The sequence below is a fragment of the Peromyscus maniculatus genome, chromosome 1 (genome assembly GCF_049852395.1).
Source record: "Peromyscus maniculatus bairdii isolate BWxNUB_F1_BW_parent chromosome 1, HU_Pman_BW_mat_3.1, whole genome shotgun sequence".
Lineage (NCBI taxonomy): Eukaryota > Metazoa > Chordata > Mammalia > Rodentia > Cricetidae > Peromyscus > Peromyscus maniculatus.
Window position 1 is genome coordinate 27,070,504 of NC_134852.1, and position 16,222 is coordinate 27,086,725.

The following is a 16,222-nucleotide window of genomic DNA, read 5'->3' on the forward strand; positions in this document are numbered from 1 at the left end:
CTGGGTACACCTGCTGCTGAATGTCAGATCTGCCAACAGCAAAGACCAACACAGAGACCCAGAGCAACATCATGACAGGATGGCTACATTGGACCTCTTTCTCTGTGGAATGGACAATCCTTACTTGAGCAGATTCTTAGTCTAGATATAGATTTGCATTTCCCACCTGTAATGATTTTTACCAAAACTACCACACAGGAACTAACAGAATGTCTTTTTAACCATCATGTTATTCCACATGGTATAGCTTCTGACCAAGATTAAATCCACAGACACATAGGTGAACCTGTGGCCCACAGTCATGGAATCCACTGGTTGGTGCAGGTTCACCAAAACCCTGAACCAATGAAGTAACATCAACCAGGAGAGCTGAAGTAGTATTCTCTGGGAGGCAGATTCCTCCATAGCCCAGATCCATGGGTCAAGGCACTAGGTGTTAGAAAAGGGAATAGTACCACTCACTGTCACACCTAGTGACCCTTTGGGGGAAAAGTTTACTTTCTGTTTACATGACCTTAAGTTTTTTGCTTGGAAATTTTGATTCCAGTGTGATTGATGGTGTAGGGCAGTGCTCCTAATTGGAGCTACAACAAACAGATCATTGAACTGGAACCTCAGACTTCTCCTAAGCCACTTTGAGCTTCGGATATCCTTAATCCAACAGGCCAAGAAGGAAATAACAGTGTTAAGAGGGTTGAATGACCAAGATAAACATTAGGAAATTGCATGGCTTCTCCACAATGGAGGTAAGAAAGATTATGCCTTTCAGACAAGAAATCCTTTAGGGCTCCTCATGGTGCCACATTTTCCTATGATTAAATATGATGGGAGACTGTCACAACCTAATGCAGACAGATGACAAAAAGTACAAACACACCAGGGATGAGGAAATATAGCGCAAATCCATAAAAGGGTTCAAGATGTGTAGTGATATTCCCACTGAAAGAAAGTAAACCACCAATCAATTTATTTTGAGTCAAATTAAATAAGCTTTATTTTCTGCCATAATAGGTTTTCTCCCCAATCTCAGGTTTGAGAGGATAGCCAGGAATATAGGAGATGTAGGGTTTTTATACCCCCCCAAAAAAATGCAGTAGTAAGAGTTTTCTAATGGTTGGGGGTCCCAAAGAAATTTTGGTGATGTAGGAAATTGGTTGAACTTTCTCACCAGGAACCAATGACAAATAGAAATTTTGTTTGAGAGGACCTGACCAGTGTGGTGGTATTGTGTTCCCCGAAATTCAGTGCACTCTAATAAACTTATCTGGGCTCAGAGAATAAGACAGCCACAATATTAAACATAGAGGATACAGAAGTGGTGGCACATGCCTTTAATCCTTGCATTCTAGAGGCAGAAATCCATCTGAGATCTCTGTGAGTTCAAGGCTACACTGGAACCAACCAGGCATGGTGACTCATGCCTTTAACCCCAGAGAGTGAGCCTTTAATCCCAGGGAGTGTTGGCAGAAGACAGAAAGATATATAAGACTTGAAGACCAGAAACTAGAAGCATTCAGCTGGTAAGCTTTTGTTTTTTGAGCAGCACAGTTCAGCTGAGAGGCATCCAGTCCGAGGGAAAAGAATCAGCTGAGGAACTAGCAAGGTGAGTTTGGCTGTGGCTTGTTCTGTGTCTCTGACCTTCCAGCACTCACCCCAATTACTGGCCTCAGGTTTGATTCATTAATAAGACTATTTAAGATTCATGCTACAGACCAGGTCCATGAAGAAAGCAAAGATTACTGGTCAGCTTATTTAGTGTTGTTCAGCTGTCCAAAGATCCAAGTTTGAACATTTACTCTGGCTTCAGTGGAGCCATTTTTATATTCAATAAGTATGGGGAGAACAGACAGCTTTGTCTTGTTCCTGATTTTAGTGGAATCGCTTTGAGTTTCTCTCCATTTTCTTTGATGTTGGCTGTTGCCTTGCTGTAAATTGCCTTTGTTATGTTTAGGTATGTTCCCTGTATTCCTGATCTCTCCAAGACCTTTTTCATGAAGGGGTGTTGGATTTTGTCAAAGGCCTTTTCAGCATCTAGTGAGATGATCATGTGGTTTTTTTCTTTCAGTTTGTTTATATGGTGTTTCACATTGACAGACTTCCGTTAAGTTCAACCACCCTTGCATCTCTGGGATGAAGCCTATTGAACATGGTGGATAAATGTTTTGATGTGTTCTTGGAGTCTGTTTGCCAATATTTTATTGAATATTTTTGCATCAATGTTCATGAGGGAGATTGGTCTGTAGTTCTCTTTGTTTGTAGTGAATGTTTGGTTGGCTTGGGAATCCGGGTAATTGTAACCTTATAGAAGGAGTTTGGTAACATTCCTTCTGTTTCTATTATGTGGAACAATTTAAAGAGTATCGGTATTATCTCTTCTTTGAAGATCTGTTAGCTACCAGATCTGGCTAGGAGAAGTCTTACCAATCCAAAGGTCTTAAGAAGCAAGCTGCTGTAGCTATCCTAATGTTCAGCAAAATAGATTTCAAACTAAAATCAATCAAAGATATCATTAAGGACATTACATACTTATCACAGGATAGATCCACCAAGATGAAGTTTCAATTCTGAACATTTTTGCCCCAAACACAAGGGCACCCATATATGTTTAAAAAAAAACATTACTAAAGTTTAAATTACACATAAAAGCCCACACATTAATAGTGGGAGACTTCAACACCCCACTCTCACCCCTGGAAAGATCTGCCAAATTGAAACGTAGTAGAAATATAAGGGACTTAACCAATGTTATGACTCAAATGGCTTTTTGTATTTTCATATGAAGCTGAGAATGGTCTTTAAAAAATGTGTTGAAATTTTGAAGCAGATTGTTTTGAATCTGTAGATTGCTGTTTTAGAATGGCTGTTTTTAGATATTAATCCTACTGACCAATGAGCATGGGAAATTTTCCATTTTCTAATATCTTCTTCACTTTCTTCCTCAAAGACTTGAAGTTTTGATTATACAAGTCTTTCACTTGCTTTGTTATTGGTACCCATAAGATATTTTATACTATTTGAGGCTACTTTGAAATTTTTTTTCTGTGTTTCTTTCTTTGTCTGATTTCTTTCTGTTTCCTCTTAAGAAGTTTTGGTGGTGGCTAGCTAGTAATATCAGTGACTATTCTCTATATGGGTTTGGGGTCAGAGTTTCAGATACTGCTTCCCTCAAACTCTCTGGTCCTGGGATTTTTTTTGGTGGGGAGCCTTTAAGTGATTATACTCTTTTATTGGGGTTTAATGATGTTTAAATTACATGTGTGATCCTGATTTCATTTTGGTCAGTGGGACCTATTCTTTCTGATGTGTTTATCTTAGTGTCCATAAAATGATCTGGAAGAGTGTTTCCAAGTAGGATTATCTGAGATGCAGGGAAAGACCACCACTAAAGTTTGTTGAAGTCATCCTGGAACTGTGGGTCTGGATGCAATCAAAAGCAGGGAAGAAGAGAGCCACTTTCAGAGGCTCCTGGTTCTGCTTCCCACTCAGCATGTATGAGCTCTTCACCTGCCATCCATCTTGTGAAAACTAAGACCTCTGACAAGTTAAGTAAAACACCCCTTCCTTGATGGTGTTTATAGCAGCAAGTATTGTAACAACATACAAGAGTAAATAGTAGCTGTGAAAATGTGACATGATCCCTCATTGATGGAAGACTAACCATAAGAAATAAAACACACTTGTGATGGCTATACTTGGTTCTCAACTTGACTCTATCTGGAATTTACAAAACTACAAAATGGAGAGCACAACTGCGAGAAATCTACTTCAAATGGGGACTTTTGAGGAAGGAAGAAACACACCTTTATTCTAAACCTATAGGCTGAGGGGGGTGCACCTTTATTTGGGCCACTTAATTTTATTAATCATGATATATCATTCATCACTTATATATTCTCCTTAATGAAGATGTGTCTGCTCAACTTTTGTGTTAAAAATGATGGTCTTTTTTGGTTTTCTTTTGTTTTTTTTTTTTCATTTTATTTTTGTTTGGATTTAAAAATTAAATGAAAGAATAAAAACCACAAAAGTTGAGCACAATTTTTAAGAAAGGAGTGTTTTCCTTAACTTGTCAATGGACTTAGTTTTCACAAGATGGATGGCAGGTGAAGAGCTCCTACATGGTGAGCAGCTGGAAGCAGAGCAAGGAACTCCGAAATGTGGCCATCTTCTTTCCTGTCTTTTATTCCATCCAGACCCACAGTCCCAGATGATTCCAACAAATTTTACTGGAGATCTTTCCCCTGCCCCTCAGATAATCCTACTTGGAAACAGTGTTTCAGGTCCATCTTAGGGTGTGGTTTATAAATATTCTAAATCCTTTGCAAGTCAGGATCTTAGATTGTCCAGGTTCAGCTTCTCATTAGCTCATATTCTTCTTCCTCCTTTGGTAGGTTCTGTTTTCTTCAACCTTAGAATTGTCATTATTATTCAGCTGGTTCTTAAAAGTGAGAGATTATTCTTGTTTCCATGAAATGTAGAATATATTCGGCCCAAAGCTAGAGGGAGTGGCCCTGGGATGAATCTCCCTTCATAGCATAATGATCAAAATGCTGGAACCAAAATGTCTAGGTCAACAGAACTTAAAGTCATGGGCATCTGTCTTCAGCCCACAGGCCTCGAGTCTCCCAGTTATTTTTCTCTGTGTCCTATAGAATGACTGGCAGTTTCCTCTGTGAAGCAGGAACATGAAGGACCATTTTCCCAAGCAAATATATATATAATAACCAAATTAGGTTTAAACTTGTATCAATAAACTAAAATCAATAGCAATGTAAAACATTTCTGAACAAGTTGTTACTCTTTAAAAGTAGGTTCATTAATCTACCCTTTCATCCTATCATATCTAAACTATCCCCTTTTCTTCTTTAGAAAGAGATTGCATTTATAACCGGCCTGCTTTAAATAAAAATATTGGTTTTACTCTGTCCCACACCAGAGGGCTCTTCTGATTTGGGAGAAAAGAATCTCTCAACCTTATTTTTTAGCAGTATGTTTGGGTTAGAGAAGGAGTGAGCCAATTTCATCTCCAAAGCCAGCTTAGTATATTTGGGAATTTCATTGTAGCTTCTCTTGCTACTTCCTGCTAGAGAGGGGCACTGTATCTTACGCAGACACAAAAAAAATTTTAAGATTATGGAGTAGTCTGTGAGAGTGTATTATCTGAGCCAGTTTCCTTGAAACTATTCTGGATGTTGAATCATCTGGGCCATGGTGTCACTGGAGATGTTTCATGGGGTCTTGGCTGGTCAAACTTGATTTATCTTAATCTGGAACAAATCCATAGCCTCTTGCTTTCTGTGGAAACAAAAGCAGAGCCTCCTTTCCAAAGCAACATATTCTATTCTTACATCCAAATTTTGAAGTCAAGGTACCTTTAAAAAGCACATAGTGGCTTAATTCAACATCTTTTACTATCAAGTGTTTTTCTGCATTTAAAAAATCGTGAAGACAACACAATCCAGATTCTCTGTGTAATATCCATGTTTACGTGACTTATTTTTTATACTACCTTTACTGTCTCTTTAAAAACTTTATTTTTAAAAACTATTTCTTTATCTAACTGTATATACCCTTTTTCTCTCTCTTTCAACCCTACATACATTTTTACACACCTTGTAAAGCATTTAAAGTCTTGTTTCATCTGAATCTGTCTTATTGTGTATCTACTGTTTTAAACTGCAGCATTACTAGGACTGAAATGGTAGCTTTGGCTGAAGGCTCTACCCACCTTAGCTTCCCAACATGGCGGTGGTATGTTTACCGCCAGGTCTGGGAGCCATCAACTCTTAGAAACAGTGGTTCTATGCTTCTATCAAAGCACTGTGTTGTAGCTGAAGAGCTTTTCTCTCAGGGTCCCACCAAGTCCCGCCAGTCCCGGAGCCCACTCATAAAATAAGCACACAGATGCTTACATTATTGAAACTGCTTGGCCATTAGCTCAGGCCTATCATTGTCTAGCTCTTACTCTAATATTTAGCCCATTTCTATTAATCTATATTTTGCCACATGGCTCGTGGCTTACTGGTACCTTATATCTTGCTTGTCCTGGCTGGGGCTCCAGGCAGTCTCCCTCTCTGCCTTTCTGTTCCCTCAATTCTCCTCTCTGTTAGTCCCGCCTATACTTCCTGTCTGGCTACTGACCAATCAGTGTTTATTTATACAGAGCAATATCCACAGCACTGTGTAGCCCAGAAAGCTCTTTTTTTAACTAACAAAAACTATATCCAACACACAGCATAGTGCACAGCTTGGAGACACCGCTGTTTAACATAGCATAGGTCAAGCCTGCACGCCACGAACCCACCATAGAGAAGCTCAAACCCACAGGTTGCCACTAACTTGAGAGAGACCACTAGGAGGCTATTTTTAGCTCCATTTTAGAATCTTTTTTCTCAGGTTTTAGGTGGAAACTCTTGCCAACCTGTTGGATGCCATTATGTGCTAGGCCAGCCAGCCTCCCTGGCAGAACACTAGCATAAAGCAATCCTGATAAACAACATCTGCAGGCTCCAAATGTCCTTCTGATAAATGTTGGAAAATTCCTCTGGACCCCAACCAGAGAGTTCAATGGTTATACAGCCTCACCCAGTCCTATGACACAAAGCCTTTTACCACCGTGCTTGCAATATTTCCCTTTAAAAACCCCCATTCTGAGAGCTCAGGGATGTCCTCCTTCTAGCCCCTGTGTCAGAGATTTGGACACAGACCAAGCCCAGGCTGCTTGTTAATTCATAAACCCCTGTGTGTTTCACATTGGATATAGGTTCTGTGGTTGTCTTGCTCTGGGGTCTCCAGATTCAGGCACAACACCTACATCTCATCTCTCTCCAGTTAGTCCTGTCTTCTGGAGACTGATTAAGCCTAGACAACACAATTAAGTACAGATTCAATCAGCTCAGCCATTCTCAGTCTGGCTCTCCTGTAGTCTGGCTCCAACACTACTTAACTGTCAATACAAGAAAAAAAATCAATCAATTTTTTTGGTCCCTTGATTTTGATTCATCTGGTAGACCCTGTGCCAATGGCTACATTGTAGCATGGGTGAGTCTTTATTAGGCAAGTTCAGGGTCAGGGTATTAGGTACCCCTCCCTCAAATCTGACATTTGAAGGGTTTGTATGTGAACACTTCAACACCCATTGTTTCCAAAAATGGTGCTCTATATTGTGAGTGCTAGGCTCCAATGAGCATGCTCCTCCAGGGCAAGTGTGACTTGTCACAGAGGAACTGAGAACCCCTGGGGCAGTAAGCATGGTCTTGGCTCATAAAGTTTCCCATTAATGGAGAGGCACAGGTGGAGCTTTTATTTTTCCCATTGGTGGAAGCTTCATGAGGTGACCTGATTTAGACAAAAGTATTTTGTGGTGATATTGTGTTCCCCAAAAATATTGTGCACACTAATAAACTTATCTGGGGTCAGATAAGACAACAGCCACAATATTAAACATAGAGGATAGAATAAGCATAGTGGTAGCACACCCCTTTAATCATAGCTTTCCAGAGGCAGAAATCCCTCTGGATCTCTGTGAGTTCAAGGCCACAGTGGAAACACCCCGGTATGGTGACTCACACCTTTAATCCCAAAAATGAGCCTTTAATCCCTGGGAGTGATGGCAGAAAGCAGAAAGATATTTAAGTCATGAGGGCCAGAAACTAGAAGCATTTGGCTGGTTAAGCTTTCAGGCTTGGAGCAGCTCAATTCAGGTGGGATTCTTTCTGGATGAGGACTCAGAGGCTTCCAATCTGAGGCAAAAGGATCAGCTGAGGAATAGCTGTCATTGTTTAGGATGGTTGGTTATAAGATGTTATTGTTAATGGTCAGGAAAGAGGCTAAACAAAGTGGATTAGATTTTAGGTTCTTATTTAAAAAAAAAAGAAAAATGAGGATATAAATAAGAGGTACATTATTGAATCTACTCTGAAAAAATATAGAAATGATAGAATAAATGGTAGATTATTGAATCTACTCTGAAAAGAAAAAAAAGAGAGGATATAGATATGATATAGACAAAAAGGTATATTATTGAATCTACTTTTAAAAGACAACTACTAGTTTTAAATACATTACATTGGATTGGATTTTATATTATATAGTTAGTTAGTTAGTTAGTTAGAAAATGCTGTACATATAGTTCTAATCTTGCCATGATATTGTAGCTATACAGATCATTTAACAATATAATGCAGTTTTCTAATCCTTGGATGTTATTATTACCAACTATTAGGATATAAAGAAATGAAAGTTAGTACTTAGACATTACAATCAAACTTGTATTCATATTAGGTATGCTTTCAAGGTCAAGCAGTGATAAATTTTAGATAGACAGGTCATCTTCAAACCCTTTGGACATCTACAGAATATGGCATTTAAAATGTTTTAGTAACACAGATTTTATTTCTTTTATAATGACTATGAGACATTTCTGCTCCTGGCAGCACCAGTCTACTTCAGAGAAGGTATGGCCATTGAAGAAAATGCATACAGAGTTAACTTTCATTGTTGCAAAAGTTAGCCACAGTGCAGGAAAGTGCTCTTGCATTGACTGCTGACAGTATGCTATCCAAAATGGACAAAAAGTAAACAAAACAAAGGATTACCAATCCTTGACAAGACAAGAATGGTTGCAGCTTTGGCACCAGGTGTCCCCTGAGGCCAGGAAAATATGGCACCATCACTGAAGTGGCTTTGCAATCTGGAAAAGGTACAGTGCCCCTTTCTTTGAAGGCATCTGAACAGGCAGTGGACCGATGGCTTCTGGTGTGTAGTGGAGCAGTACCTGAAACATTTATTCTTGAAAGAGGAACTAGGCTGATGGAGTTTAACCTCTCAATGGTAGACTGGCATGTAATAAAGGAGATGAAGTCACCCACAAGTCAAGAAGAATGGGAAGCTGAATTCCAAATATACCAGCAATTTCCTGAATTTAAAATTCTAAATCATGATAGGACACTGGTGGAATTCAGGTTTATCTGTTACATGGAATTCTCACACCAAATGTGGGTAAAGCTTTAGACCTTGTGTACATCCCACTTCACAAAAACGTCTGTCAAATATGCTAAACCTATAGGCCAAAGATGATGCCCCAAGGTGCAGAGAAACCTTGGGCGACTGTCCAGGCAGTTGGTTGTTTTTGTCATAACTCATTTTTTAAAAGTAGCTTGTTTGCACTTCCTGTTTTACTAGTTAATATTATTTCCTTCTTGGGTCTCTGAGGGAGTTGAAGATGAGATAGTTATGGTCACAGTTTTCCTTGTTAAGAAATTTCAGAAAAGAATTTCACTAAGGAGGTGTAAGTTTATAGATTTCAAAGACACCATAAAATACTTTTCTGTTGGTAATACAAGATAGGATGGAAAGTGAATTAGGTACATTTTGGACTCAACAAAATAAGATAGATAAAGAAGCCATTTCTATGAATTTGTCGAATGCAGATGGACTAGACATTGTTGATGTATATTTTGCTTGTATATATTATATATAGTTATTGTACTAATGTATATAGTCTTTCTCATATTAGTTATAATTTTTTTAGACAAAAAAGGGGAAATGTGGTGACATTTTATTTATGCTTTAATAAAGTTTGCCTGGAGATCAGAGGAAAGCCGGCCACTATAGTAAACACAAAAGTCAGAGAGTGCACTTCCTTAATCCTATCACTTCGCAGGCAGGGTCTCTGTGTGTTCAAGGTAGGGAACAGAGCCAAGCATGGTGAAACATGCCTTTATTCCCAGTACCAACCAGAGAAGCCTGGAGGTCTGTACAGACAGACAGAAAGTGACTGAGCTGTGTAGGTATTGGAGGTGAGGTAGCTGGGCTAAGAGAGCCAAGGAGAGGGCAGAAAAGCAACACAATAAAGGCATGGGCAGACAGGAAGTAACTCACATTTGGAATCTGAAGAGTTGGTAAGGTATGGTTGCCTGGTGGCTTTTCCTGATATAAAGCTTTCACCCCTATATTTGGCTGGGTGGTTTCATATAATAAAACCATTTTTGAAATTCATCTACACAGACACATAGGGAGAGACAGAGAAAGATATGGAGAGACAGTGGGACTGAGGAAGAATGAGAATGAGAGACAGAGACTGAGCAAAACTGAGAGACACAGAGAGGGAGACACTATAAAGTGAACCAGAGGTGGTTACCACACATTCACACACCAGAACAGTCAAAGGGAATGAGACTCTCTCTGAGTGTGTGTGTGTGTGTGTGTGTGTGTGTGTGTGTGTGTGTGTGATTAATAGAATGACGCACAGCCTGTAGTCCTGCTAATACAACAATGGGTGGCTATCAAAAGAAATTCCATAAATCTAAAAGATGCTCAGTCCATGAGGCTGGATGACTCACCTGGTCTTTAGTAGATGGGGAATCGAAAGGAGTAGGCTCTAATGCCAGTGAAGGCGAACGAGCAGGCAAACATGCTAGGAAGTCAAGAGCAAGAAGGCAAAGCACAAAGACTTTATCTGCAGTGTCTCTTTACAGGCTTTCAGCAGAAAGTATGGCCCAATTGAAAGTGTGTCTTCCTGCCTCAACACCCAGAATAAAGGAGTGAGTCTTCTTGCCTCAAGAACCAGATTAGAAGTGATTCTTCCTACTTAAAATTAATTAAAAATAATCCCTAACTGGTATGCATTTCATTTTCAGATTTTCGTTCATCTCAAATATAGTCAAGTTGATAACCAAGAACAGCCTTTATGAGTCTACCTCTTGTCAACCTGTCACTCAAGCATATATCCTTATGCGGTGATTAATTTCTAAATGAAAACAATAACTAGCTTATAACTAAACATAATTTATTTATCACACATGTAATTGCAAATGAAATATATATTTAACCTGGTTACAATTTTACCAAACATGCTAAAACTGTCCCCATAAAACCACAAAGTCATTATTAATTTAGAAGAGGTAGCAAGATTCCTTGAGAGATATTCTTTCAGTATCTCAAACTGAAATATAATAATCATTAGTATTCTCTTGATTACATACATCCTATGATAAAGAAATAAGAAGAAAACACAAATATCTGTATGAGCACATTCTTAAAAAAATACAACAGAATAACTCATGTCAACTCTAATCCATCTTTCTGAAATTGTTCACATGCTTTAGCTAGTATTTGTAATTACCTTCTCCTATGATTGATGGACCAGCCTGACTCCATCTTAATATCAGAAACCATCTTTTCATGGTGTCAAAAGAAGTTTGTTTCTATTTACTGTAAAACTTAAGATTCTGGAACTGAACATGTTCCATGCCCTAACCCTAGACCTCTACCCTCAGAAGCTAAGTTGTTCTACCAAGTACCTACATCATCAAAGTTCCTCTGGAACTCCTAAGCCCTGGAAAGCCTTTCCCCTATTTTGGGAGGATATAAAAACCCCATTGCCCCCTTTTTTCCTTGGTCTTTTCTCAAACCTGCTTTTAGGGAGGAACCTATTATGGCAGAAATTAAAACTTACATAATTTGACTAAATTTTGAATACATGGCTTTTACTCTCATTCAGTGAGAATGAAACTACACATCCTTGGCTCTTTTCATGGAGCTGTGACATATATGTTCATTCTGGTGAGTCTGTATCTTTTGTTATCTGCCTGTATTAACATGTTGCAGTCTCCCATTGTCTTTAATTATAAAACAAGGTGGAATCTAGAGTAGTCCTAAAGGATTTCCTGCTTAACAGCCATAACCTTTCTTACTTCCATTGTGGAGCACCAATCCAATTTCACCTTGGTAATCTTGATCAATCACCTCTCCTATCCTGCGGCATTGGTTGTGTCTGCACGTAAGAAGGAGCCTCTATCCTGTCTATGTGTCTTTGTGACACAGAGACCTAGCTGAGCATCCGGTCTGCCCTGTGTCCTCAGTGCTCTGGGAAGGTAAGATTTACTCCCTGAAGGAAAAGGACAGTCTTTGAAGACTGCAAAGGGACTAGCTAAGTGATGACTAGGGATGAAGATAAATCCTGTATCACTAATGCCACCAGTCAATTGCCTGATCCAGGAGAATGTTCCAGGAGCCATGGTGTGAGGAGTTCCATGTACTCAGTGTTGGGGTAGAGGCGATCTGTGTGTTCTTGAAAAGTCTGTTAGCTCCTTCTATCTGTGGAGGGCTTCAAAGTAACCTTCAGCATTATGTGTTGGCTGAGCTGTGTGTTCAGTGAGCACATATACCCCCGATCTTCCTGGGTCCCCTTTGCCCTTTGCCTAGGTCATTCCCTGGTAGTAATCCTGTATTGCCCTATGAGAGATGCCAAGAGAGGCGACTTTAGTGTTCCCCATGTGTTCTCAGAAAAAAGGAAGGAGCCAGTAGTTCTGAACAGAATCTAGGGAGGAAGCTCTGGATTAGTGGAGACAAAAATAGAAATGAGTTGGCTAGGCAAGGTCATGGCTCAGGAAAACAATTTTCTGATTTTTAATGGTGTGTCCTGATATCACCCCATGGAGATCACTGGGAGAATGACAATCTCACGTCTAGGGCTACAGTAGGCATGGTCAACAAGTCAACAGTGAACTGCCCTGAGACCCTCAGCACAGGTGGGATGTAGGGCCTGTCATCAGGTTCACTGTGCTCTTCAGAACTCCTAATTCCTTCTAGTGTAGGTTGGATCTACACAAGGTTTCAGATTTTTCTAAGGAAGTCCATGACAAGAATTGAAATAGTGTACATCCAGAGGATAGGCACCTTCAGAAGGAGCCCTGTGCTTAGAAAATTTCAGAGGAAAATCCTAGAACATTTCTCTCGAGAGTCTAATACAGGGGCTGCACATGCACTTTCTGGCCCATCATTGGTGTCTAAAGCCTTCCTTTTCTTTGTCCACATGTTGCTGAAAGGTCTGTTCTCTAGTACAAAGAACACTGATTCAAATTGACATGTCTTCTGCTCTTCCCAATACACTGTTGTATTCTTTTCTCCTGAGCATAGCAGTTTAGGAAAGAGTAAATTGTCCATTTCCTTCTGGGGCTGTATCATAGTGTAGCACTGAAGGAAGTCAAGGTAGAAAACATGCTGATTGCTGGCTCATTCACAGGCTCACACTCTGGCTCATGTTTAGCTTTGTATCTCATACATTCAAGGACCATCTGCATAGGGATGGTGCTGCCCAAAGAGGCTTGGTCCCTCCTGAGCCAATTAAGATACTCCATCAAGACATGTCCACAGCCTAACTTGATAAAGATGGGCCATAGACATGAAGTTGCAGTTACTCAGTTGGGACACTTTTTCCACCAATATGACTTTGGGCTTTGTCAAGGTGACTGTTAATGCTAACTAGTACACTGTTTCAAACTGTTAAGTTCTTCTCCTCCACAAGGATGCTACTTGGAAGTTCCCCATTATCCAAGTAAGTGTCTCTCTCAGTTCCCAACAATCCTCACTTGTGCTGATGTTCACAGAATCTTTAAACTGGACACTCAGAGCCAGGACACAGCTTAGGGTCATCTACCCCAGCTTTCACTTTTCCCACTTCCTGGATCCTCAGTTCAGAGATGCTCTAATATCCACTACAGACATTGTAAAGAGTTAATGAAACCTAAGTTCCATCCTGACTCAGAACAGGCCTCCTTTCATAGTTACACCTGCCTCTGGAATCAGAGCAGAAGCCAATCACCAGGTGAGAAACGACAGGAGCTGGGAGCATTGGGGGTAAAAGAACATGAGTATGGTTCAAAGCTCTGGATGTTCTTTCTGGGTCATGGTGATCAGGAAAGCAAATGGTGGGGGCATGAAGGCATGAGTTAGTGATAGAAAGAAAAATATACTTGGCCTAAAGTACAGTCTCTTTACATGGGAGAAAGCCCCAGCCACATCCTAGATATGGCTCTAGGAGCTAGGCCCTGAGATAGAACCAGTCCCTGGAAACCCTGACTCATCTCTACCCCAGTTGCCAGCCAGCAGGGAAGACTCCTGACAACAGGCTCCCTCACCTATACCCCCCATTCAACCTTGAATCAACAAGACCCATGCCCTACCTCAATACCTATCCCCCTATGACCCTAGTGGCTTCCTCAGACACAGAATCCATCAGCTTTGATTGGACCAATAGGTGAATGACTCATCTCTCACCTAGAGGGTCCTGCCTCTAGGACCTAGGCCCTGGGACACATACAGTCTCTGGGAACCCCACACACATCACTGCCCCAGTTGCCAAGGAGCAGGGAAGACTCCTGTGGGCAGACTCATCCATCAACGCCCCCCCTTTGGACCCTGCAATCTACAAGACATACACCCTATTGCAAACATACCCATTCCGCTGCTATCCCAGTGACTTCCTGAGACATAGAAACTGCCAGCTCTCATTGGACCAAGAACCCAGACAAGACCAAGAGCAGCTCCCTGGATACAGAAACTGGCAGCTCCAATGTAACTAAAGCTAAGATGGGACCAGAGTGGCCTTCTGAGACACAGACACAGCAAGCACAAATTGGACCAATAGCAGCTCGCTCAGACACAGGCACCTTTTGCACCTATTGGAGGAAGAGATGGATAGATGCCAGTGCCTAAATACGTACAATGACATAAAAAGCAATATGGCCTGACAAGAACCTAGCCCTTCTACAAAAGCAAGACCTGAACATCACAATGTTGAAGAAACAGAAGAAAGTGAAGTTAAAAATAACTTCATGAAGACACTAGTGGTCTTTAAAAAAGAAATGAATTTTTCTCTTAAAGAAATTGAGGACAAGACAAAAAATTAGAAGAAATCAATAAATTTCTTAAAGAAAGCCAAGAGAACCATGAAAAGGCAATTAAACATGTGAAGGAAACAGCTCAAGATTTGAAAAGTGAAATAGAAACCATGAAGAAGACACAAACTGAGGGAATGCTGAAAATAGAAAATCTGAATAAATGAACAAAAATACAGGTGCAAGTATAATCGACAGAATACAAGAGATGGAAGAGACAGAGAGAATCTCCAGTATAGGAGATACAATAGAGAATAGAGATTCAACAGTCAAAGAAAACACACTGTCCAGGAAATCTGGGATACCATGAAAAGGCCAAAACTAAAAATAATAGGGATAGAAGGAGAGGAATACCAACTCAAAGGCACAGAAAATACATTCAACAAAATCATGGAAGAAAACTATCCCAACATAGAGAAGGAAATACCTATGAAGATACAAGAAGCTCACAGAATACCAAATAGACCAGACCCCCAAAAAAGTCCCCTCGCCACATAATAATTAAACCACTAAAAATACAAAAAGAAGAAAAATATTAACAGCAGCTAAGGAAAAAGGGCAAGTGACTTATAAAGGCAGACCCATCAGAATAACACCCCATTTCTCAATGGAGACTTTGAAAGCCAGAAAGACCTGGACAGATGTAATACAGACACTAAGAGACCATGGATGTCAGCCTCGACTAATATGCCCAACAAAATTTTCAGTCACTATAGATGGAGTGAACAAGACATTCCAAGACAAAATCTGAATTAAACAACACCTATCCAGCCCTACAGAAAGCACTGGAAGGAAAATTTCAAACCTAAGGAATTCAGATAAACCCACAAAATACACGCAATAGATAACCCCACAGCAGTAAACCTGAAAGAAGAGAAGTACACACATGCTACCACAAAAAATAACAGGAATCAACAATCACTGGTCATTAATATCCCTTAATATCAATGGATTTAATTCACCTATTAAAAGACAGAGTCTATCAGAATGGATATGAAAGCAGGATCCATCTTTCTGCTGCATACAAGAAATACACCTCAACTTCAAAGATAGACACTACCTCAGAGTAAAAGGCTGGGAAAAGTCTTTCCAATCAAATGGACTAAAGAAGAATGCTGGTGTAGCTATCCTAATATCTAACAAAATAGACTTCAAAATAAAATCAATCAAAAGAGATCAAGAAGGATATGACATACTTATCACAGGAAAGATCCACCAAGATGAAGTTTCAATTCTGAACATTATGTCCCAAATACAAGGGTACCCACATATGTAAAAGAAATATTACTAAAGCTTAAATCACATATAAAACCCCACACATTAATAGTGGGAGACTTTAACACCCCACTCTCACCACTGGACAGATCTGCAAGATCAAAATTTAACAGAGAAATAAGGGACCTAACTGATGTAATGACTTAAATGGATTTAATTAATATCGATAGAGCATTCCATGCATGTTCATGACAGCTAGTCCACTTCTCTGGATATCAAAGGAAATGATATTGATATAGTAGATTCTGTCTCCTGACCAGTAGAAT